The sequence below is a fragment of the Petromyzon marinus genome, chromosome 17 (assembly GCF_048934315.1).
Source record: "Petromyzon marinus isolate PM22_M1 ecotype Great Lakes invasive population chromosome 17, UKy_Petmar_22M1.pri1.0, whole genome shotgun sequence".
NCBI lineage: Eukaryota > Metazoa > Chordata > Hyperoartia > Petromyzontiformes > Petromyzontidae > Petromyzon > Petromyzon marinus.
In genome coordinates, this window is record NC_133683.1 from 1,789,379 (window position 1) to 1,815,261 (window position 25,883).

At 44.6% G+C, this 25,883-nt stretch overlaps 1 long non-coding RNA gene across 1 annotated transcript; it reads right to left on the reverse strand.

Annotated features, from left to right (window-relative positions):
* Positions 1-1,788: 1,788 nt before the first annotated feature.
* LOC142924794 (uncharacterized) lies at positions 1,789-4,653 on the reverse strand. Its single transcript, XR_012941866.1, has 3 exons — positions 3,682-4,653; positions 2,784-2,919; positions 1,789-2,389 (listed from the first exon to the last, which is right to left on the reverse strand). It is a non-coding gene; the product is annotated as an uncharacterized LOC142924794 (long non-coding RNA).
* Between the last annotated feature and the right edge of the window lie 21,230 nt (positions 4,654-25,883).

The following is a 25,883-nucleotide window of genomic DNA, read 5'->3' on the forward strand; positions in this document are numbered from 1 at the left end:
CCTCGCGCCGCAGCCCCTCGGGTCCGCGGGTCCTGTTTGTGGGGCATAGCTCGGGGCTGGCACGTGGCTGCCTGGAATCAATCCGTCGCTTCTCAGCCACTCAAACGCGACGTCTCCGCTCACACAACCCCGCGCACCACTCACACGAACTGAACGGGGGGTCAGGGGTCAGAGGGCAATGACGTCCTTCGCACACGCGTTGCCGCCGATGCCGGGCAATGGAGATTGTTTAAAGGGCTGCGGGGCGGGGATTTGGAGTCAGTTTTAGAGCGACACACCAATCGCACGCGCGGGACGGGGGGGTCGGGGGTTAGAGGGCAGGGACGTCACTCATACACGCATAGCCGATTGGGGGGCTGTATTGGAGATTATTTAAAGGGCTGTGGGGGCGGATATTCGGGATTGGTGTTAGCCCGCAGTCACGAAAGCTTTAAATCGAAATTTATGTTAAGTGTAATGTGTTGGTGTTAATAAATAGTGTTGCCTCCCAAGAAGTTGTGTGCGCCTATCTCAGCCCATTACATATAAGTGTAGACATGATTATGTAATTCTTGTGTTCATACAAGTGTAGTGACACAGCGCTGACTGCTGTCCAGCAGCGGCAACTGCAGTGGAAAGTTTGCACACACGCCGTTGAGCATATATACGGGTATGCCGGCCGGGCAGAGGAATTGGGGCAAGGGTCATGGAAGACCTCATAGGGAAGCCTCTGGAACCCTCTGGTCGGTTCGAGAAGGGAGGCGTGGATAGGGCAGAGCCAAGCCGCGCCGAGTAGAATATAGAATATAATATAAGCAGCGGAGAGCGAGAGCTCCGGGCTGCCGGTTCTGGGAGTGGACTCGTCTCGTCGTCGCTGTCGTTGCCACCGCATTCGCCCAATCATTGCGTGGCCAGACAGTAGCTGGCCTTCTCGGTCGACGCCGTCGGTGCAACACGGACAGGGTCGTGTCTAGGCCGGGCTCTATGGCAACGTGGTCGAGTGAGGCCGGAGTTGGTGTGAACAAGATAATAAAGAGACGGTGTCTCCTGCAACTACCTCGTCTTCGACAGTGTGTGCGACACACACCACACGTCGGAAGGAGAACACTTCACAAGTATAAATGCTGCCTGTGTCAGTCGAGTCACATTTGCTCTAATTTATTTTGGTGACCTAAGACAGGAGAAGCAAAATGCACTTCTTCAGGAAGTGATATTTTTTTCATAATGCAGAGGCTGTGCCTGATACACATCTTTCATGTGTTGTTTGGCAACCCTGGTGCCCAGTAAACGCCATATGGCCAGATCTTTGCATTGAATTCCAAGTATTAATTCCTCCATACTTGTGCACAGTTGAGTTTTTATTCCATTCCCTTCATGAACCATGTCTTTGAACTTTACATCATAGTAAGATAGTACATGCCGATGAATAATTAATAGATGCTTGAAAACATCTATCCCCAACCATCTGCCTGTGTTTGGCCTAAAACCCAATCACCCAGAATGCCCAAATTCACCTTACATACTCTAGGAATGTAAGCAGGTTAATGCTTGTATATCCATCACAATCATCACCCCCAAATGTGAAGACATGTCACGAGACTCGCTGACTTTTCTTAAAATACTTGAGAAATACAAATCATAGCTGAATATTTTCAATTCCATGTGTATAAGCCTTTGTCTCAGATTTATTGTAAAATAAATATACATGTACAATATAAACATTCAAATATCAGAAAATATTTAATGTATGTTGAATTTCTTTCACACTGTACATAACCAACCATGCTAAACAAGACATGATAAAAACAATCCAAGTCATGGGTTGCATACAATATGCAACTTTGGTTTATTGATTACAAGTTACATAAAAGGTTCTGAAATTTTACAATACAGGTATAGTGCAATCTAAATAAGCAAATGTACTTTTACAGTGATTTCCCAAATGTTTATAACTACACAAATACTAGCATGTATGTTCCCAATAAAGTAGTCTCCTTCCAAAATGGCTAAAACCAAAATAAGTTTAGTTGTGCTCACAATATTTTTCACATATCCGTTCTCTTTCAAGTGACATTTGAGTCTGCATGGATTTGCTGTGCAAAATACTGCTGCAACCATTCACTAACTCCAACCCTGAACGAACTTCATCACATTTTTCCAATACTTTGTTGTGGCACTTCCATTAACAGGGCAATTACTGTGCCCCATGGGCCCCAAAAGTTCACAAGTAATTGCGATTCACACCACAGCACCTGAAGTACCATTGATGTTTAACAACCATGAATTAGCAGGACCAAGCGAACGTATCCTTCTGAGTACAAACCTCGACCACCGCCTTAAAATGCAGCCATCCTTGTTCTCCTTGATGGTGTCAACCAGCTCTTTCAGACGCGACAGGTGGTACACGGCCCTGAGAAGAGACACGATTGAGAGAAAATTACTTGGTTGACTTATTATCATGGTGGAAGCCAGAAAAATCTCACCAAGTCTCAGGCGGGTTTGGCAGTGATATTTTGCAAATTTCATCAGCGAGTGGTATGTGAGAGGAAATCGGAGAACCCGGTGAAAACAGAAGGAGTAAAATGCAAAACTCCGGATATAGATTCAAGATTCCATTGCTGTATTACTAACTCCTGGTTACCTAGCAGCCAAAATCTATAATATATGCTATTACCAAATAGTCTCCCATCCAAGTAATAACCAGGCTTACCTGCTTAGCTTATAACATTCATAATCTGACATCATACTTAGAGGCGGTGCAGCCTCTATGCTGTGCGTGAGTGTGAATATAAAGATAAATTCACAATGGCGTGGAGGGGTTTTCCCAGGGACGATCAGCCCCTAGGAAGACGTCCGTGTTGAAGCTGCCCGGGGAGGGGGCCTCCAAGCCGGGGGATTCCAACTCCATGCGCGCCCTGCTCAGCAGCTCCTCCAATGAGGCTGTGCATCAAGAATCACGCATCGCACGTCACAACCACATGGGTGGCCGCTCAGTCGTCTCTGTGAGAAAAGACTGAATATGTACCTGAAAACATATGAAATGTCATCTGCTATATACAGACTATATATATACACACACACACCTAGGGATCTAAGGTCCTCTGACACGGGCTCCTCGTTGGCTACATTCGTAAGGCCGGAGATGTCCAAATCTTTGAGCCACTCTGGGTACTTTGGTCTGCTTTGCGGGCTCTGAGCGGCACCTGCTCTCTTCGTGCTGGTATCCGTCTCGTGGCTGCTGGTCTGGGAGTCCACATCGCAGTCACGCAGCCAGGCCGGGTACCTGAGCTCAGGAATGCTCGTGATCCCCGACACATCCAGCTCATCCTTTTGGCTTGTCAACCACCTGGGATAGGTACTTGTCGCACAGCCGCCGTTCGGCAAGTGCTCACGCCTAGTTGCTTCACTGCTCCGTAAGTACAACAAAACATTCTTCTGGTTAGAAAAGAAATAATTTTTGGGCTTTGCCGACTCATTTAATGGCATCAGGGCCTTGTTGCTTCTCGCTGTTGAGCTCAACCGTTCAGTTGGCTTATTGCCCCTCACCAATGATGCGCCGAGGCTGTGCGCGGTGACCCCGAGAGATGACCGCTTGCCTCTGTGCGACACTGCGAGGTCTCGGTGGGCGACAGGCGAGCGGAACAAGGACTTGGAGGAACCGTCAACTGGCGCCTCTAGGAACTGGTCCGTGGTTAGACTGACCGTCGGGCTATAAGCCATGACCACTGCAGCGCAGCAGTGAGGCTGCACGTGCCCGAGATGAGGTCCTCCACAGGCAGCATGCCACCTGCAATGTAAGACCCACAGACATTTTACTGGTACACAATGAATTTGCTCTCCCCTAGATTCCTTGACCCCTGAACGGCAATCCTGCAATGTTGCCTTACTTTGCACCATCAGTAACTAATGATGTTATCCGTTTGTGGAGTTTGTGAGAATATGGGATAAATCAGTGCATGAGCTGTTATTGTTTAAACTTCAGATGTGTCCAGTCTAGGATCTGCAAATTTTGACACAAAGGTTGGAGGATCACTTAGATTTCACAAACTTTACAAACTCAATATTCAGTGAAGTTGCTGGAAGATGACAGGAGAAAGAAATGCATGCTCCGACCTATCTGTTCAGACCTATGCTATCCTCTCATATGCGTGTGCTTACTGTGGATAGTTTTCTCTGACATAAAATGAACTCATTAATGGAATTTGCCAAGCATCCCAGTGTGGGACTCTCACGAAAATGTATCTTTAGACCTTATTAAGGGTTTTTTTTCTAGGGGAATTACATTACATTCATGATAGCATAGCATAATTGACAAGCACCCAGTACAAGCAAATAAATGGGGTTCTCCTCTCCAATTATCCCCCCTCCAGTCAACTAGCTTCGATACCTCATGAGACCTCCTTTGCCAGTAACAAGATATAGTAATAGGTTTTTACCCTTTTATCTGGCACAAAAACTGACACCTTTATACAAGGGATCATGTTTGCGATAACCACAACGCAAGTAGTCAAAATGCAAACAAGAAGACGCTAAGAATAAGAAGACGCCTTTTTGCGTCTTCTGGTCCAACACCAGTGGAGACTGGGATCTCAGAAAAGCCATCTCGGGTATGGACCAATCAAATTCAAGGACAGTGCATATTATCAGAGTTGTCTTTTTTGTTTGCATTTTGACTACTTGTGTTGTGGTTATTGCAAACATGATCCCTTGTATAAAGGTGTCAGTTTTTGTGCCAGATAAAAGGGTAAAAACCTATTACTATAGCTTCAATACCATTGCACCGCGTGCACACTCGATAGCCACTCGAGTGCAAGCACCACGGAGCGATTCCTCGCGTGGCGAGAGGCGCAACCCACCTTCATCCACACTGTGCATCCTCCTCTCCTCCGCGCGTCTCCGCTCCGCCATGCTGCGCGGCGCTGTGCTCTGCACGTATCCTGGGTGGCGGTGACGCACAGATTCCGCTCTGCTCAAAGTCCTCGATGTAGGCGTCCAGCGCACCGCTCGCCTACGAGCAGCACTGCTCTCCGCACACCACAGGGCTGCGCTAGCCCCCGCTTCCGGTCCGGAGCAGCGTGCTGCCCAGGCTGCCGCGAGGGCTTGTGTCCGTCACCGTGCTGTCGCCCGAAGGGCTGTTTGTCTCACCACCGTTGCAGTACATTTTGTACGATTTGGGATGCCTGGACCGGATGGGGCCAGGGAGAGGAATGGCTGTGGCTACAAGGTCACCACTGGTCCTGGTATGGGGGGCACCATGAGGAGCTGCTGTGTGCGGAAAGTGGGTCCGCTGTCGCAACGCGATCGCATGGGCCAGTGTCGACCACTTCGCGTTAGGTCTCTTAAGCTACTGTGGCTGTTGTCCTTTTTTCAACAAAAATTCCAGCCTTTCCCATGGTTTCCTTCATCACACCTGCAAGCTCTATGTACAACTGAAGTGTCATAAATGCACTACCTGCCTACTACTACATTATGAATGATATACATTTAAGAATTAGCTGGCGACAACTCCATGTTTAAAACACACTGTATTCAAAAGAGAAGGCTTAACATTTAACATTGGTTAACGTTTGGCATGCACACCTGCATATAAAAAAATTACCGTACTACTAATACAATGAATGCTAAATATTAAGTGGTATTACAGTAGTATGACTACTTATATTTATATATTATCGCACCTCCGAAGAGCACGGTTGGCTTTGTACGATGCGAAAGAGGTTCAACACACATACAGAATACAATACTTTCCGAGCACATTATGCGTACCGAACCTCCAAGTTCCTTACCCTACCCTTTTTAAATCCATTGCTGGCTGACAGCTGTCCCATGCTATGCAGCTCCCAGGGGGAGGGGTTATTTACCATACTTCACCACGCTGGTCAGTGTGAGTTTGGTGATGGCAGGGGGCTATAGAAGTGCATTACAACCATGTACTGAATATTGCTGCACTGATGGCAGGGGGCTATAGAAGTGCATTACAACCACGTACTGAACATAGCTGCATTGGTGGCAGGGGGCTATAGAAGTTCATTACAACCACGTACTGAATATTGCTGCATGGATGGCAGGGGGCTATAGAAGTACATTACAACCACGTACTGAATATTGCTGCACTGGTGGCAGGGGGCTATAGAAGTTCATTACAACCACGTACTGAATATTGCTGAACTGGTGGCAGGGGGCTATAGAAGTGCATTACAACCACGTACTGAATATTGCTGCACTGATGGCAGGGGGCTATAGAAGTACATTACAACCACGTACTGAAAATTGCTGCACTTGTGGCAGGGGGCTATAGAAGTACATTACAACCACGTACTGAATATTGCTGCACTGATGGCAGGGGGCTATAGAAGTACATTACAACCACGTGCTGAATATTGCTGCACTGGTGGCAGGGGGCTATAGAAGTACATTACAACCACGTACTGAATATTGCTGCATTGATGGCAGGGGGCTATAGAAGTGCATTACAACCACGTACTGAATATTGCTGCACTGGTGGCAGGGGGCTATAGAAGTGCATTACAACCACGTACTGAATATTGCTGCACTGATGGCAGGGGGCTATAGAAGTACATTACAACCACGTACTGAATATTACTGCACTGGTGGCAGGGGGCTATAGAAGTGCATTACAACCACGTGCTGAATATTGCTGCACTGGTGGCAGGGGGCTATAGAAGTGCATTACAACCACGTACTGAATATTGCTGCACTGATGCTCGCCACGTGAGAGCCACACAGCAGGACAATGCTATACTGTACAATATTGAAATGATTCTCCTACAAATACTAAACATTATTGTCTTAACAATCAATACTACTTTTAACATGAACAATAACTAATAAATGCACGCGTAGTAATCGCCGTGCTAACCCTTAGCGTGCAATGTGAGCAGAACTTGTGTTGTAAGTCGTACCCAGTCCATTACCGCGCCACACACTCCCATTAACAAACCAACGACATTTACTGAATGTCCTCCTCCTTTACACGGCACAACCAGACAACACTTTGCACACCGAAGTGTCCAAGCCGCGTGCTGAGTGAAGCAAACCCCATTCACTCTGCGCTCAGCGTTCAACAAAGTTGAACCTGGCTCGCCCTCACGCCTGCCCATCTCTCTCCGTCTCTCACCGGAGATTATTCCATTGATCGTCTTCGCCTTGCCGTCCAGAGATCCGTGTGGATTATCCGTGAGGGTAGTTAAAGGTCGCGGTTATTCGGAGAAGTTTTTTTTATTAATTTTCCCGCCACAACCGCCGCGTCGCCAACGGCCGCTGAAGGCGATGTCCGAGACGCGCAGCCTGCGCATGCGCACTGAGGGTTGAGAGAAACCTGCGGGGAGGGGCAGCGGGGGGCGGGGAAGCCGCCGCCGTTGGCCACACCCACATTCTGGCCACGCCTATATTGAACCGACGTCACGGTGACATCATTCTGGGTCGGACTTTATCGTGGGCTGGCTGTGCACGCGAGGAGCTCCTGACTTCTGACTCTGAATTCGAGAAAAAATCAAAGATTCACGATGTCTACCTTCGTCGAGATAGGTAAAGTTTAACGTTAGTGTTAGAGATGTGTGTTTGTGTTAAATGTTGAGCCTGTGGACAAAACTTTTGGGGATGTGCCAGATGTCTCCATCTAACGTTAAGGAGGTTGGAGCCTGGATAGTGCATACCAGGTGTTACAGGCTACATGATGGGAAGCAGAAGGCATTCTAGTAAAATAGGTTTTTGTTTGTACGTTAATGCTCCTCCTTTTCCTTTACCAACCCATACTCACCGGCATGGTGAAGTATTTGCAAATAACCAACACGATTCGCGCGATCGTCAAGAGGCTCTCCAGCAGGGGATTGGCAAAAGGCCGTACAGGAGCAGTTTTGTGAAAAATCATTGATTCTTTCATAATGTACATCTATGATTTATTATTATTGTTCATGTGGGTAACCTCGGCGAGGGGGGAAGCAAGGTCGGGAAGAGCGGGGGATGGGGCCGCTTTTGACCACGCCCATATTTAGGTGACGTCACGCCCTTTTGCTGTGACGTCACTATAGCAGGGAGTTATCCTTGGCTGGCTGTGCATGAGGAGCTCCCGAGTTATAACTCACAAGATCTGAGATTAGACCAAAGATTCATGATGTCCACATTTGTTGAGATAGGTAAAGTGTAATGTTCGTGCTATGACGGGGCTTTGGGCCAGTTTTAAATATTGAGATCTCGTCAGTGTTTTAATCGGACGCTCAGCAGGGTTTGAGCCAGGATAGTGCATAACAGGTCTAAAAGTGTGGTGTCGGGCTACATGGTGGGCAGCAAAGGGCAGTCCATCAAAATTGGTTGTACTATACATACTATACGTCTTCACCAACCCACATTAACCAGAGTGGTGAAATGTGGATTTGAAGCTTTCGTGACTGCAAGGATCCATACTCTTTGGTCCCTTCACCTGATGAAGGCCACTTGTTTTGTGGCCGAAACGTCGTGATTGTTGTTCATTTTATTTATTTATTTTTCCCTACGTGACTTTACCGAATAGAACCAAAGAGTACATATGTTATCTCCCGCGCAATATGGTATCTCCCTCGCAAGATGTTATCTCCCGCGCAAGATGTTATCTCCCTGACAAGATATTATCTCCCTCACAAGATGTTATCTCCCTGACACGATGTTATCTCCATGACAAGATATTATCTCCCTCGCAAGATGTTATCTCCCTCGCCTCGTATGCAGGAAGTCCGTGAGTTCGATCCAAATTGTGACGCCTGTAATATTTGGAGTTTGCGTGTCTCTCTCTCTGTCTTCTCGTGGCCGCGTGGATTATTCCCTGGGTCCTCCGGTTGTTCCTTTAACATTTAGAATCAACGTGCTTTCAGAGTTATTTGGCTGCTATAAATTTCCACGTGATGCGAATTATTTTCCACCTCGCTACCAAGCCGCGCCAGGGCAGTGCCGAGCCAGCCCCGTGTGGCTCTCAAGGCACCAAGTTATGTTTCCACTGCGGAACCCGAGCCGTGCCACGGACGTCACGTGTGACGAGCGCGTCGAGACGCATGTGGGTGGTGTAGTGCAGTAATTTTCTTTTTTTTTTTACTCGGGGGTACGCGGACCCCTGGGGGCTATGTGGCAATGCCCCAGGGTGTACGTGAGATAATGTATAAATATGTGAAATCATATCGGACATGAGTCATTGGTGAATAGTCATGTATGAATCGGACAATGTAAAGTAACTACGATACAATTTGTATCCACGTGGTAACCTGGAACGATATGAAAGCACTTTCTAAACTCACTCATCGTACACAATGCGGGTTTACAAGAGCAGCCAGGGAACTAATGACGTCTCGCGTGCAGAGCGTCCGTTTAATTTGTTTTTATTCGCTTGCAGTTACTAGCAGCTGGTTAGGATATACCTCTCACAAAGTGGACAATTGGTTAAAATATTGACGTTCATTATTCACACGTTGATTTCTCAGAACCACGTTGGGTCAAGGGGGGAGTGGGGGGGGCTACTCGGTTTAAACTAAATTCAACAACGAGGGGGGGCACCGGTAGCCAACAACGGTTGAGAACCACTGGTGTGATGTGCGCTGGTGTCCTTACCGTGCACTCACCGAATGTCACGCACAATGTACGCGTCATTATCCCCGCCCCTGGCCCTGCTTGGCCCCAAGCCATATTCAGACACCGCGTGAGGTTAGCGTATCCCGGTTTTTGGTTCTAGCGCAACATGGAAAACGGCCAGTGGAGAACCAGGCAATAGAAATGTGGGAGGCACTGTTGGCACGTCCATATAAAACTGCACATGTTATCCCGTGGATACAAAATGCAGGTTAAGAGGAAGAATCGAGGCACGGTGATAAAAAAAAACGTGATAACCCAGCAGGGTTTGAGCCAGGATAGTGCATAACAGGTCTAAAAGTGTGGTGTCGGGCTACATGGTGGGCAGCAAAGGGCAGTCCATCAAAATTGGTTGTACTATACATACTATACGTCTTCACCAACCCACATTAACCAGAGTGGTGAAATGTGGATTTGAAGCTGTCGTGACTGCAAGGATCCATACTCTTTGGTTCTATTGGGTAAAGTCACGTAGGTAAAAAATAAACCAACAAAAATCACGACGTTTTGGCCACAACACAAGTGGCCTTCTTCAGGTGAAGGAACAGAACTGTCGGGACGACAGCACTTCAATTGAAATGTGGTCAAGTAACCACCATGATCTGTGTGGTCACGGGGAAGCTCTCGCAGAAGCTGACAAGCTTCCATCTTGGCAGTAATTATGTTGCCTCTTTTTTACTCTCAGCGTCTCTGCAGCGCTTGCCGCGCTCGCACTCCTCGCCCCATTCACCCCCACCCTCCCCCTCTCTGACTTATTTAACTGCCCTAACCCTGGTTTCTCTCCCACTTCAGTAAAACAGTTTCCTTGCTGTGGTTGTCACACCTGATGATGAGTGCTTGTGTTGCATTCGAAACGTCGTGATTTATTTCTATTTCTATTTTTTTTCACCTACGTGACTTTACCGAAAGAACCAAAGAGTATAGCTGACAAGCTGTCAGGGCAAAAATGACTTTGCATATTCCAACTAATATTTTTTGCCCTGGTTTGTGTCTGACCATGCTGGGCACGGCTTTGTTAAAGTGTACGATATTCAATGGGGTAAAAGTCCCCTAATGGTAATACAACTTTATACCACAGGTGTACTCACACTGGAGCAGCGTCGACATTTATGAGAAAGCTTTACACATGAGTACCATGTGCGGTTCTTTACCGACATTCCCATCCCTGCACCTGCCTCCCCTGTCCCTAATGCAATGAACCCTCTACCCCCACATTACCTATGCAGAGCTCGTGGAGAGAATGAATGAGGAGGAGGGAGCGGAGGGGCATGAGGCTCAGCCTTCAACGGTGCCGCAAGACTTTTCGACGTCATCATTTCAATCTACCCTGGCCCAGGTACGATGCGGCACAACGTGGATTTGCACTGCCTATAAATTAGCTTGGCTAATGTCAAAGATGGGAGATTCCTGGTATTTACAGATTTAGTTGTTGTTTGCATTCGCCAACTAATGGGCCCCAAAGTGTAGACATGGCTGCTCCTCATTTATAGATTTGCAGCCTTTGCAGCAGTGCGTTTTGGTGACTATACTGTGCTGATGAGTCCGAATGAGGATTACACCGGTCCACAGTTGCATATCACTGCATAACTGCTGCTGTTAGTCTGTCACATTTGCTCAACTTTATTTTGATGGTGGTTTAAGATAGCATTACCACAATGCACTTTAGAAAATACTGATGTTTTTTGTATAATGCACAGGGGCTAGATGCTTTGTGTACACATTTCTCCAGGTCTCTGGTTTCCTCCCATAGCTAAATGACACAGTGTAACTGGTATTGGCCAAACGTACCAATGCTGAAAAAATACATGCAAATTATTCAATTGGAATTAAACTAAGCAACTTCGTTCTCGACTGCAAAAAAACAGAACTTGGTAGGACCCTCCTTGAAAATAAAAATGTAAACTCATTGAGGTTTTCCTGGGTAAACAAGTACATCATCATAGCAATAAACAACTTGCATACAAATAGCAGATTAACTTATGTCCTGATACATGTATCATGAGCTTATGAATAAATATACATTTCATGCATAAGCTATTACATCTCTCATATTCGTGTGTGTGCTTGCCTTTGCGTGTAGGACACTATCTACTTTTGCGATGGAGTCCGTCGGATCGATTTCATCCTCGCGTTCGATGATGAGGTCCATTCTCAGGACGCCATCAACAATCAGGTGAGAACGAGGAACCTACAAATAATGCTCCACCTTCCTGCACCCAGCATTATCACCCCTCCCCACGTGCAACACCACACGCCTCTAAACCTAGGTTTGACGCAGTGGTGCCAGCTCAGCTCTCTGACTGCTGAGTCACCCTGCCACCTCCATACGAGTCTTTAAATCCACAGTATACATCCTTTATCAAACTGTATCGTCAACTGCAGACCACGCTAGTCAATGAACGCTAGACTCCCATCACTCAACTCGCACATCCATACCCTGAACCATACGCCTCACTGCTTTGGCGAACAACAATCAATTATCGTTACGTATCACACTCCTTCCACAACTCCTCAATAAATACACCACTTTCATATTGCACACACCGACACCCAGACATAACTTACAGGATATATGTAATATCCACATTCTAACTGCCAAATGGAAAACTATTATAACAGTGCTGAAGTACCCAGTATGCATTCTCTGCAATATTGATGTTTTTGTTTATTTTGTTGCTATTGTACCCACGCACAATGGATCTATCTCCCTTGTAAAATAGCAAAGCAACTAGCTAAGTGAGACCATCCCTGTAACAAATAAGGTCAACTCAAAGAGTTGATTGACAAAGAGCTGTGCAAATTTTTATTTTATTAAGGTCTGCTGAAGTGACACCGACTGAAGCAGTTCAGTGATGCTACTTTGCAGAGCCGTTCTCTGATTGATTCCCATGTGAGGCTCTACTCACTGTAAGAGTTCAAGAAGTTTCCTCACCTCTTGACTTGACTCCCACAGTGACACAACTGAGAACAATGTATAACACAGATGGTCAATTTTGTTTGACAGAAGAAGAGGAGCGAATATCAGGCAAGCCTGATGAAGATGGGGCTAGATCTCGAGATTGAACCCAAGGAGGTAAGTTTCCTGCGTGTCTCTCTGCTATAGATGACAGACACTGTATACAAATAAAAAGGTGTTAGACTGTGATTGCTTCATAATTTCACTGCTGGCATACATTCCTTGAGTAGGAGCGCTAAAGATCCCCGCTGGAGGGTATATGGCCTACTCTTCTCTGCTTGCCAGACGTCTTGAAAGAAATAGCGAATACCCATACTTTACCCCACCATGCACAATCTTAAGATGGATTAATTGTGGCTTACCCATTTATACTGGAGGGTATAACAGTCTCCACCTTAATGTGGCATGCCAGCTATTTATACTGTAGTAATAAGTGTTCGATAACTGCACGTACGTTATGCAATTTGCTTTTGGGTTGTGCCACACGTTGATCGGCACGAGGTGCTAACAACACGTGACACAAGCACGAAAATCCACGCGGCCGTGGACACTCTTCCAAATGAGACCATCCTGTTCCCTTGAACTCTCACCTGGTCAAACAAAGTCTAATAAATACAACTAAATGCACTCATCTAGAGTCTGACGATGAACTTCGTGCCATCCACTAGGAGTCGGTGAGCGGACGCACCACCTTTGTGAAAGTACACGCGCCATGGAACCCACTCACCACCTATGCCGAGATTCTACACATCCAGGCAAGATTCTGATGGTCATTGTAATGATGATCATGATGATGCCGATGATTGTGATGATGATTGTGGTGATGATTGTGATTATGATGGTGATAATGAATGTGATGACAATAATGTTTGTGAAGATTCATCATGGTTGTGATGATAATTGCGATGATCATGCATGTGATACAGAGTATGATGGTGAGGGTGATGATTGTGATGATTATAATTTATGACGTTCAACGATAATAATCGTAGCACTGACATTACGAGATATCGAGAGACGTAAATATACAAACGGATTAGAAAAACGTACATTTGGAAAAATATGCATATTAGCAACATATTGACTCTTTTTAGAAAAGTGAATGGGCTCGGGAAGGGCACGTTGCTTGAAGGGATGATGTCTGCTGGCCGAAAATGACATTGGAGTGGCAGCAGAAGGAGAGAACGTGCCCAAGATGATGTATATCATAAAGATGGCGAGATAAGATTGGCTCATGTGCGTGTGCTCATGACTGGGGATATTGGTGGGACAACTTGAAGAGTGGGTGGGATATGCAGTGGAGGCTTTTGGCATATTAATTGTTGCATTATAGGACTTGTTGTATTATAGGACTTGTTGTATTATAGGACTTGTATTATAGGATTTGTATTGAATGTTGTATTATAGAACTTGTTGTATTATAGGACTTGTTGTATTATAGGACTTGTTGTATTATAGGACTTGTTGTATTATAGGACTTGTTGTATTATAGGACTTGTTGTATTATAGGACCTGTTGTATTATAGGACTTGTATTATTATAGGACTTGTTGTATTATAGGACTTGTTGTATTATAGGACTTGTTGTATTATAGGACTTGTATTATTATAGGACTTGTTGTATTGTTGGACTTGTATTATAGGACTTGTTGTATTATAGGACTTGTTGTATTATAGGAATTGTTATATTATAGGACTTGTATTAGAGGACTTGTTGTATTATAGGACTTGTTGTATTATAGGACTTGTATAGAACGTTGTATTATAGGACTTGTTGTATTATAGGATTTGTTGTATTATAGGACTTGTTGTATTAAAGGACTTGTTGTACTATCGGACTTGTTGTATTATAGGACTTGTATAGATTGCAACAACTTGGGGAGACCTTCATCCATTCGTGGACTGATTTTGGCTGATGATGATTCCATGTGCTCGAGGCAAAGGGTTTAATACATTTAAAATCAAACAGGTGCCACTCAAGGAGAGCGACCTCCCCCAGGTGTCAGGCTCAGACAGTGGGCCTCTTCACTACCTGGGAAATATTCACCACCTGAAGCCGGGAGCCGTGCCCAAACAACCGGACTATTTCACGGCACCCTACCGGCGTTCGCAGCAGGACATCTATCCTATAAAGGATCATGACGTCCTCATCCCACCGGCCGTACGCAGCCAAATCGTACGTTTGTATCAATAATGCTGTATAAATAATGCCAGAATGGGGTGTTTTTTTTGCAAAAACATGTAAATTTAAAAGGGTTTTGTCGTGTTTTTATCATTTTAATTAAAGTTTTCAGCTCTGTATCGCAACTTGCGATCTCTGAGTGACATGTGGTTAGAAGTGTAAATCATTATGGTTTATTAAGAATGCCTGGATTTATGATTTATGGGTTGTGGTAATATGTGTCCCTGTAGAGAAAGCTACCAAATTTTTGGGATGCTTAACCAGGAGACATGGTGAGCTAGCAGCCCCACCCTTTGTAAGTCCTGCCCACATTATATAACCACGTCCCCTCAATCACTCTCCCCTGCACAACAAAAGAATGAAAGACTACTGTTGATATGGTTCTTGGTGAGCAGGTATCCTGTCGAGCCAATATTGTGGGCATTTGGGGTTTTGATAGTATTGTATTCTGAATAAATTGCCTTTGTGCATGGAAAGCATGCATAAAATGTCTCCTTGAAATCTGGATATTGTACTTGCTGAAATCGGTACATATCTGCTTCAGTTTTTGGGGTGTTCTATGGACCTTTCCGAGTCGGGACTCAATAAGAGTTGTGGGCCCATTATAACTGTGTAGGCTGGTGGTGGTTGGAGAGGGGGAAACATTTCAGAGTGGAGTGAGTCAATAATAGCTTACCCACCCAGCCCTATGTTTCATGCATGTTATGTTTGTCATGTGTGTCATGTGTGCTCACACAGGTCCACTACATGCTGCAAAACCCCATGCCACAAGACAGCACGAACATATTAAATATCAACCAAATGATTGAAAATGGCTGCTATACTGCAGCCTATCCACTGCATGACGTAAGTTGTTGGGGGGGTAGGGGGTGGAGGGCACACTGACACCCTACGGGAGGCCCAGGTACGACACCTGAATTGCACACCTGTATAGGACGCTATAGCATAGTCTAAAGCTTACCACATACTTAACATTAGTGTCCCACAGAGATGCGCCGCATAGGTGTCCAGGTTCCCCAGCTCACTAAACACACCTCTGATTTGCATGGTTGGCTACATACGGTGCAAAAGAAGTTCAATATCCATGCATTGGAAAGGACTCCACGAGCACTCTAGAGAGCCATTCTCAAGGGTATTTGGCCGACTATTTCACGTGGGACAGAAGTCTTTGGAAGAATTAGAAGTACCCACACTTCATCCCACAACACGTGAACAACCAATAGATTAACTGTGGGTGCACCCATTTACACTGCTTGCTGGGAAGAAGCAGCGTGATTAAGAAACGTGGTCATTGTTTTAACTGTCGTTCCCATGAAATCAAATGGGCGACCTCTAACTTTGCAAGTCCAGTGCAGTGTGCAACACCATTACACCACAGCAGCGCCACGGCAGAGTTTTGGGGGGGTGGAGCTGGTAATTTGTGAATGTCCATGCAGTGTTTGTGACTAACAATTGCTTTCCCCATGTCAGAGTGAGTCTGTTCATCCCACCAAAAACCCGAACACGCTGGGCGACCGCAACACGCTGCGACGGGAGTGGGCGAGAGCCGGGCGCTCTTTCAAGGAGCAGCCTCTTGACCTTGTGCGGTAAGTTCATGCCCTATCCACTGCTGGATGAAGACTTCCCCAAGCCTTCGCCATCTCTCCCAGTCTCCTGATGCAACGATCCATGTGGCTCCTGCACACATGCTGATTTCATTACTTAAATCTCTGTGGTGCACATCCTCTCAGACGCATTCCTTCTCTTGACTGCCACATCATTCTTAGTCTCGACCACAGGCCATCGTACCTCTTAGGGACGTGCCCTGTCCAGAAAGGTCCTAAGGCTGGACTTGAATGCTAGCTGGGAGTTGATAGCACAGACGGCTGGGGAAATGGAGTTCCAGAATAGCATTTGCCCATGCCTTCCCTGCTCTTCACATTTCCCTCCAGCCCATGGTCCTTGCTTACATATTCGATAGCTACACCACTGGTGCCATGTGCGGTTGGTGATGTTTGCGCTGTGTGTGCGAGTGATGTTGTCGGCACAGGTCATACTTCGGGGAGCAAGTGGGGCTCTATTTTGCATGGCTCGGCTTCTACACAAAGATGCTGATCTTCGCTGCAATCGTCGGCCTGATCTCCTTTTTCTTTGGAGTATTCAGCAATGACCGTGACATCACTAGGTACTGGCCCGACACATGCATACAGACAAATGCATACAAACACACACACACATACACTCATGTGTCAGATGTAGAACTCACACAGATCTCCTGTATAGCAATACAGACTGAACAATGAGTATCAGCAAGCACATACTAAGGCTATACACAAGTACATATACACGTAAAGTACATATAGACATACATATACACTTATATACAATCCCATGGGATGCTGCCATGGCGTAATAGTTACATTTCTAGAATTGCAGTTTATAGATTTCCAGTGCGATCGCCTGGCATGGCAGCTGAAATAATGGCTAGGTTTCTTCAGTTATCCCACATATGCTCAGCAGTATAAACGGAGACACCGCAGTTAGATGATTGGCAGTTCAGATGTGATGGGGTAAAATGTGGGTACACCCACCGTGTCCAAGACGTCTGGCCATCATGGACGAGTAGGCCAACTATCATCTCGAGGGGCAATCTAGAGCATTCTTTAGTGGAGGACCTTCCACCAGCAGTGGCATGAGCAAGCAATTTCAGGGCCACATCTTTAACATTTCACTATTAAAGTACATATGCACATATATACAATCTCATACAGTTTATATACATATACAGTACAAATATAGTACATTCAATATATTGTATATGTATATATGTTCCAAATGTCTCTGTTTCTAAAAGTAAATCCAAAAAATCAAGCCTAGCTACAATATTTCGGACAATCCAGGGAAAATTAAACATTGTTTTGGATTGCTCAGAAAACATGACATTGCCCATTGTGACGTCACTCACGACGACACGTATCACGTGGCATCGGGTTTCGTCACTCTTGTTCACATGAATATATTGTACATTCTTACGAATTGTAAATAATCCGAAAATCAAAAGCAAAAAATATTCAAATCCAAAATGTTTAAATGTGAAACGTATCCTTATAATACGACTTACACACATAGACTCTTTGGAGCTGCATGACGGACAGCGGGGAGCAAGTGCAGGAAATACATTGCTGTACTCTGTGTCTGGAGTCTTCGCTTCCCATATTCAACCCGTACTGACCAGTGTGGGATGACTAGAATTAAATAGCCCTCATGACCCACGAGGTGTGGGGAGGCCCTCAGCCAGAAGTCGATTGATAAAAGGGCTGTAAACACCCCTGGAAATCAATACATAGAGATGTTACACCACTGATATCAACGAAAATTATAATTAAACATCAGCAAATACCTTCTTTGGTTCTTTCGGTAAAGTCATGTAGAATGAGAATAAAATAATAAATTGATAAAATAAAATAACACAATAATATTCTCACGACGTTTTGGCCACAACACAAGCGGCCTTCATCAGGTGAAGGGACGAGACTGTCTGGTAGGACAGCGCTGGAGTGAAAGAGCCACGTTCAGATCACGGCCTTTAAGCTGTGTGAGAGGAACAAAGCGCCTTGACAAAGGAATTAGCATATAATTTAGCATTGAAATGGCTGAATGATTAGCTTGTGACTGGTCACAGAAATAGCTATGTTAAAAGTTAAAGCATACACATCCGCAGAGGCACCCCTTGATAAAGGAATTAGCATAGAATTTAGCATTGAAATAGCTAAGTTAAAGCATACACATCCGCAGAGGCACCCCTTGACAATGGAATTAGCATAGAATTTAGCATTGAAATAGCTGAGTGATTAGCTTGTAACTGCTCACAGAAATAGCTACGTTAAAGTCAGAGCATACACATTCACCGAGGCACTTAGTACAAATCAAACAGGAGAATTTAGCATTGAAATAACTAGGCGAATTTAGCATTGAAATAACTGAGTGATTAGCTAGTGACTGATCACAGAAATGACTATGTTGAAGTCAAGGCCTACACATCTGAGCTATTCACAGTACTATATAGTGAACCAATAAGAAAACGTGCCAGTTTGTAGGTGGGGGAGTTGATAGTAGCTGCCATCGTTGAGAACTACTCAACGATGGCAGCTATACAAAAATAAAAAGAGATCCCACCAACAGCCTGGTCACCAAAACGAACAAAATCATATCTGATTCAACAGCATTAATTGATGAGATCAAACAGTTCTCGTTGAAACCCTCTGCTGCCAGACCACCAAGATTATATGGCCTTCCAAAGATACACAAAGAAGATACACCCCTTCGTCCCATCGTCTCTACTATCAACTCCCCCACCTACAAACTGGCACGTTTTCTTGCTGATATACTGCGACCTTTCACTGGAAAAACCACCTCTGCGGTACTAAATTCTACTCACCTGGTATCGACAATCAAAGGCATTTCCCTGTCCCCAAACGACCTGCTTGTCAGTTTTGATGTGGTGTCCTTGTTCACCAAAGTCCCGGTACCTGACACCATCGCTATCATTGAAGACCTGGTTCATCAAGGACTGCATACTGATGTACCCCCCCTGGTGAGACATTGCTTAACCAACACATACTTCACCTGGAATGGAACTTTCTACAAACAAACTGAGGGCACCCCAATGGGCTCCCCCCTATCTCCGGTTGTAGCCAACGTATTCATGGAAAAATTTGAAACTGACGCCATCCAGACTGCCACTCTACGCCCGACCTTATGGAAGAGGTACGTTGATGACACCTTTGTCATCTGGCCACATGGCCAGCCTGCTCTAGACCAATTCCGCGACCACATCAATTCCATACACCCAGCAATCAGATTTACCATGGAGGTCGAAAAAGATGGCAAACTACCCTTTTTGGATGTCTTAATTAAAAGGAGACATGATGGTTCAATGAGCCACTCTGTCTACAGGAAAGCTACCCATACAGATGCTTACTTGAAACCGGATTCCCACCACCATCCATTCCAGAAGAACTCCCTCATCAAGACTCTATACCATAGAGCCCAATGCATTTCCGACCAGGAACACATTACCAGTGAACTCAAGCACGTACACCAGGCTCTCAGGGCTAATGGCTACTCCGACTACACAATCCGCAAAGCCATCACACCAGTCATGAAGAAGGATCCTCTTGTGGAGCCACTCAAAACCATCACCTTACCCTACATTGCAGGGGTCACTAAAAAGATCTCCAAAATCCTGAATAAACACAAGATCCAGGTCCGATTCAACACAGTACATAAAATCCGTGATTTAGTTCCATCTGTAAAAGATGCTGTTCCAGACATACAATACCCGGGCGTTTACAAACTAAAGTGCCTCTGTGGTAGTAGCTACATTGGAGAAACCAAAAGACATATCTCGGACCGCATCCGCGAACATAAAGCAGACTTGAAACACGGTAGGACGAACTCCTCTGCCGTGGCAGATCACTGTTATAATTCAGTGGGCTCACATGACATTGACTTCTCCAAGACGGAGGTTCTTTGCAAACCAACCGGCTACCATGAGAGATTCGTTCATGAGGCCATTCACATATACAAGCACAGAGACAATTTCAACCGAGAAGATGGATTCTGGCTTAGTAACCACTGGACAGATGTTTTAAACCATTTCTGTTCTTAATTAATTGTATTTTTACGATGACCTTCAGACCGCAGCTCTTTCGCCAGCATTGACTCTTAATACCTCTCACACCACGGTTAATGGTATGGTTTTACAACATGGAGTATAATAGCGCCTCGCAGCTGTCTCTCTCCCCCTCCTCTGTTCCGACCATGGACGAACTCGTCCGTCTGAACTGGGCCCGTAGCTATCCGTGGTGCTAAAGTTGAGGGTAAGAATCCACCCATTTTTTCGCCATATAGCATTGTGATATATAACGACTTATTGTTGGTAGCTTAGCTGATTGGAGAATATAGAGTTTATTGATAACATTAAGGTAATTTATATTTTAGTTTTTTATTGGTTCACTATATAGTACTGTGAATAGCTCAGATGTGTAGGCCTTGACTTCAACATAGTCATTTCTGTGACCAGTCACTAGCTAATCACTCAGTTATTTCAATGCTAAATTCACCTAGTTATTTCAATGCTAAATTCTCCTGTTTGATTTGTACTAAGTGCCTCGGTGAATGTGTATGCTCTGACTTTAACGTAGCTATTTCTGTGAGCAGTTACAAGCTAATCACTCAACTATTTCAATGCTAAATTCTATGCTAATTCCATTGTCAAGGGGTGCCTCTGCGGATGTGTATGCTTTAATTTAGCTATTTCAATGCTAAATTCTATGCTAATTCCTTTATCAAGGGGTGCCTCTGCGGATGTGTATGCTTTAACTTTTAACATAGCTATTTCTGTGACCAGTCACAAGCTAATCATTCAGCCATTTCAATGCTAAATTATATGCTAATTCCTTTGTCAAGGCGCTTTGTTCCTCTCACACAGCTTAAAGGCCGTGATCTGAACGTGGCTCTTTCACTCCAGCGCTGTCCTACCAGACAGTCTCGTCCCTTCACCTGATGAAGGCCGCTTGTGTTGTGGCCGAAACGTCGTGAGAATATTATTGTGTTATTTTATTTTATCAATTTATTATTTTATTCTCATTCTACGTGGCTTTACCGAAAGAACCAAAGAAGATGAATCATTGCAGTCACGAAAGCTTTAAATCGAAATCAGCAAATACATTTTACTTTGGAAAATGCTTGATGTTGGAACCCATAATTTAGTCTGACTTTGTTTAAAGGGAGGGTATGACACATTCAAAGGTGGCATGACCTTTAGGCAAATTATATTTCTCATCCAAGTGTACTATGCCCATTAGTGTGTTTATGTTCGTGCGTGTCTATGTGTGCAGTGGAGAAATATGCAACAACACCATCGGAGGATCCCTGGTCATGTGTCCCCAGTGTGACCAAAAATGCACCTTTTGGAGGCTAAATGATACCTGCGAGACTGCGAAGGTATCACACAAATACACCATCGATGTTCCCTCTAAATAAGGATACTTATTGGTTATTGGTGCTGTGCATCATTATCACAAAGCCAACTCACGTTGCTGAGATTGTATCATTAACATTAACCATGATCACTAGATTGCAGCACATCATGCTAAACACTATGCTGCCATTCGTGTGGGTGTTAAAAATTTTTATACTAATAATACACGTGTGATCATTTTTAAGGTAGTTAGTTATTGTTTTAGCAAATAGGGCATTTTAATGGACTAAGTCGATGGTTAGACAAATACATGAAAATGAATGCATCGTCACATCCCAGCGGGAGTGCAAAAGTGACTTTGTCTGAGTAAATCCGACACGATGTATTTCATGAGTATTTCTCCACGATCAATACAAGTGGACAAAGTATTTTGAAATCTGAATTTCAGTGCTAATTAGTTGACATGTCATGCCGAAATAATGATTATTCACTTTAAAGTGTCAGAAATGTATGTCCACAATCATGGAACTGCCTATTGCTTATTTTGCTCTTTCTGTCACATTTATACAGATTTGTTTGATACATGAATAGCGCTATAATATCAGACATTGTAGAGCATTGTCATCTCCACAATTTAATGGATGTTTCATGAGTGATTAATCTATTTTAACTTAAAAATCAATCGATGCATCATTACTTTCCTGCTGTTGATATTGAAAAGACGTGGATGCTAAGATTTAAGGTTTAATTGTGACTAACACCTCTGATTGTGCCGTTGCAGACTTCACACATGTATGAAAATCCGGTCACCATATTCTTCGCAGTTTTCATGGGACTTTGGGGTAAGTGATGCTAAGCATTGGCACACATTGTCCAGACACAGTGACAAGTATCAACATGTTTGCAATGATGATGAGCACATTTGGCCACATACAGTGTTAAAGAAGTTCAACATACATACGTACAACCATATACAGTACCATCATGTCTTGCAATGTTCGTATGCAGTGATCCTGACAGTCCTATTATGAACCCACTGCTCAATGAGGGCAAATTTGGACCATGACTTGCACACATTGTCCTACTCTTACGAATGATAACCGATAATCTTTAATGTCCACTGTGAAGCAGATGGTGTGTATTTTTGTGTAATTAATACACGGGCAATATTAATCAGGGCAGCCACATAATTTGAACCACGAACCTCTGCAACAAGCAACGAATGCGGTACCCCAAGGCGATTCCATGAAAAATGCAAAGTGGCCAGGTGGCTCAGAGTTCAGAGTGCTGCGTTGCCGCCGCTGAGATTCTGTGTTGAAATGAAAGTGGCCACCTGCGATTAAACCAGTTTCTCAATTATAGCAGAATGATGGTCTCAACTCAGTCACCGATATCTGCACAACAAATACAAAAAATCCATGATGTTAAAGTTGGTTCTGTACTTAATTAGGCTACATTCCAGCTCTGAGAATAAAAATGTTAGCTTGACTATCACGTAACAAACGCTCCTCTCCGTGGCAAAGCATTTGGGAAAGAGCTACCCATACTGTGTGGACCAGAGATCACAGAGGTAGCTCTGTGACATTCACTTTTGTGTAACGTTTTGTAACACGAAGAGCAGCACTGCTCTGTTATAGATCCAAAGGAAAACTCAATCTCATGCCATGCCACTCAGTGCAAGTGGGATAAAATTGTGGCAATGTACCAAAAAAAGCCAATAAAGGTATTTATGAAAGAAAAAAAAAGTACTAATGAAGTTACTTTGAACATTACATTTAACAGACTACATTAGGTAACCTTTGAACCCTTGAGCAATCGATAGTGAAATTACTTTTCTAAGTAAATCCTCCCCGTGTGGTGTGTCGCAACAGCCACGGTGTTCCTGGAATTTTGGAAGCGTCGCCAGGCATCGCTCGCATACCGCTGGGACTTGACGGCAGCGGCGGAGGAAGGAGACCCCATCCGGCCCGAGTACCTGGCTCGCTGCACGACCACGAAATGTAACATCATCACCATGGTAATGCTTTTTGCTGTCACCACGGCGACTACCTCATTGCACACACACACCTCTGTTTTGTAATGTTGCATGTGTAACTGTTCACTGTTTTCCTAGTTTTTCTTCTAACATATTTGTTGGCCTTTGGTCAATTGTGTTTTCCTCCCAATATTATCCCGATTGTCCTATCGGCATCGTTATGAAACAATGTCCATTTGGAACTCTATGTTATGGAAAGGTTTGCTGAAGCAGATGTTACATAATTACTTATAAGATCCCTTCAAGTGAACACACACTAGAGGGTGGCCCTTTCGCATCAGCCCTGCTACAAAGAAATGTTCATGATGGTCAAACTCATCTTTTTTAATTCTGAAAGGTGAAATTTGTCCAAATTAAGAAAAGAAACAAATGTAATATTGGTGACCAGGCTGATCGGCTTACTACTTGGTTTTATTGGAGGCAGCTGCCTGGGTTAAAACCAAGAAATATCAGCGCTGCCAGCTCAACTCTCAGACATCAGGACCATCAAATCCATTCCTTTATATCATCGCATGCTTAACTAGTAGTGGGGAAAACAAATAATAGTTCATCAGTCAACCTTAACGGCTCACACTAACATTGGTCACTCCGACAGACTAATCTATATACAAATGCTTTTCCGTCTGTGTCCGTGCATTGTGAGTGCAGAAGGAGGAGCCTCATATGCCTAAGAGGATACTGAGGTTCCGATACTGCCTCTCCGGGATCATGGTGTTGTTCTGGGTGAGTCCGCCAACTCAACAGCAACATTGAACCCCTTCTCCTGATCCAGTGAGCTATGGCCAAGTCACCTGCTATGTGCCTCATCTTGGAGGCGAAGCAGGTTTTGAGCCTGGGTACTGCACGAATGGGTAACCATCATGCACAAAATGGACTGTAGGCTGCTGCAGAGCTACCTTGTGGCCAACAGAGAACTGCATTCTTTTGCTTCCATCCTTTACCAACCTGTACTGGTGTGCATGGTGAAGTATGGGAAAATAACCCTGACAATCTGCGCAGGGTTGGGAAGGCCATCATCCAGCAGTGGATTCATATACGGGTTATACACATATATATATTTTTACTTGACCCAATCCTAACCTCCACACTCTGCTCCACCAGTCAGAATCGCTCTCAAACTATGTTGTTCCTCCTGTGTGATCCATTGAGTGATTACAAGTGGGGGTATAGATACATGCATAATTATATAACTTACAGCCCTTTGTCAATCCAATCACCTGAAATATCTACAGGTGGCCCAAGGCAATGAATACATCATGAGCCGTATCATGTTATCCACCTGCTCCTGTCAACCTCGATTTGGGTTTCTCGAGACTAGTCCTCGGCCTTAAGGCCAGATGGAAAAGATTTCCTCAGCTCCTTGGCCTTGAGTGTGTGGCCTCAGTCCGAGGAGTTTTACTAGAGGTACCGACCTTGACACTGGCCTCATACTAGCGCACCCAACCTTGAGTGACCTTGACACTGATTGTGCCCTAAAAAGCTGCCGCCTTGGCCTCACCTTGGCCCTGTGGCTTTTGGTCTCAACTTCACATCTGAACGTGGCTCGAGGTCAAGCAGGGCCAGGGATAGTAATTCCTTTCATAACCTTGCATCATTTTCTACAATTGACCACGTGACGTTACCATTACACGTTCATTGTGTGTGATGTTAGCGAAACAGCTCAGGTTTTGTTTAACATGTAGGCTTTTCGCGACCAATATCATCCATAATATTTTTTTTGGATTAGATTGCGTAAATATGTGTCATTAAACCCACCACCACCCGACAAAGCCAATTAGTAAAGTTGTTCACGTAAACAGAACATGCCAATTCATTACTAGTATAGCAAATTCACAATATCTACAATCTGAGTACGACGTTTTGCCAGTCATTTGGTTCTGCTGTAGACAAACGAACTGGCACCTCCTGAGCCACACCAGGCTAGCTCGGCACAGCTAACTCACGGCTTGGTTATATAGTGGAAAAGAGCTACAAGACTGTAAATCTCACCCACCTCTGTGTTTCTTGTGTTACTGGCAGATCCTCCTGATTCTTTCTGCAATTTTGGGTGTGGTTGTTTACCGCCTGACCATCTTTGGCATACTCTCCTCGAGTATCCCCAATCATGTGACCAAGATCAAGGTGATCGGTGCCCTACTCACACCTGATATGGTTAC